At 38.4% G+C, this 1,150-nt stretch overlaps 1 pseudogene; it reads right to left on the bottom strand.

The window, feature by feature from the left end:
- Positions 122–1,150, bottom strand: part of LOC104734084 — a 4,209-nt pseudogene continuing 3,180 nt past the window's right edge.

Raw genomic sequence — 1,150 nt, 5'->3', positions numbered from 1 at the left:
AGGTGTTAATTGTAATTACACCCAAAACACTAAATATTTGAGCAATTTCTAGAAAATTAATAGATATCAGGAATAAACCAACTTTTAGAGTACATCTCAGTAATTCTTTCTAATTTTTTCTTCAATAAAATTCTCTGTATGATGGAGTCTCAAAAATAATTTTCCGGCTTGTGGATCATATCAATACCTCGGAGTATTTTGAATTATCTACTGAGAGTGAAGAAGAGTCTGGAAGAGGCTCTGCAGAAAGATGTAAAGAAGCCTTAGGAGGGACTTCTAGAGTATCCAAACTTCCTTCCATCATCCCAACAACTTTGTTCATCGGTGGACGATTTAATGGACATGGTTGAATACACCATAGACCCACCAAGGCCTTCTTCTTTGCAATCTCTTTCTCCACTCTAGATATATTATCACCAAATTTACATGTATGATCTCCGTTCTCGAGACCCTTGTAGATCCAATCTGGAAAGTAAGCTGAACTTGAGTTGGAAGCAGTGGTTTCTTTTGTTACATTGTTCTTTGCTCCAATCATCTCAAGGACCAACATTCCATAGCTATAAACATCTGACTTGTGAGAGACTCTTCCGTACATTCCTGAAAACACCTCAGGTGCGATGTAACCTATTGTTCCTCTTGTGTCTAGCAAAGACATCATGCTTTCTCTTTTTTCGTAGAGCTTAGCAAGGCCAAAGTCTGAGACTTTAGGGAAAAGATTGTCATCTAACAGTACATTTTGTGGTTTGATGTCAAAATGGACAATTCTTGTTTTGCACCCATGATATAAGTACTCAAGTCCTCTAGCAACACCCAGCGCGATTCCATATAGTGTACCAACATCCAGATTCAATGACTCCTTGCTAGATATGTACTTATCCAGAGACCCATTCTCTAGAAACTCATACAGAATTGCTCTTTTGGACCCTTCGTAGCAGAATCCAAGTAAGGAAACAATGTTAACATGTGATGTTTGGCTCATGCTTGCGACTTCGTTGATGAAGTCTTCACCGTTGCTCTTAAAGTCCTTCAAGATTTTCACCGCAACCTTGCGACCATCGTATAGGTTTCCTCCATAGACAGTTCCAAATCCTCCTTTCCCAACTGTGTTTGAAAATGAATTTGTAATTTTCTTCACTTCTTCATAACTGTA

Source organism: Camelina sativa, chromosome 12 (genome assembly GCF_000633955.1).
Source record: "Camelina sativa cultivar DH55 chromosome 12, Cs, whole genome shotgun sequence".
In the NCBI taxonomy this organism is placed as follows: Eukaryota; Viridiplantae; Streptophyta; class Magnoliopsida; order Brassicales; family Brassicaceae; genus Camelina; species Camelina sativa.
This window is presented reverse-complemented; position numbering and strand designations above follow the sequence as displayed.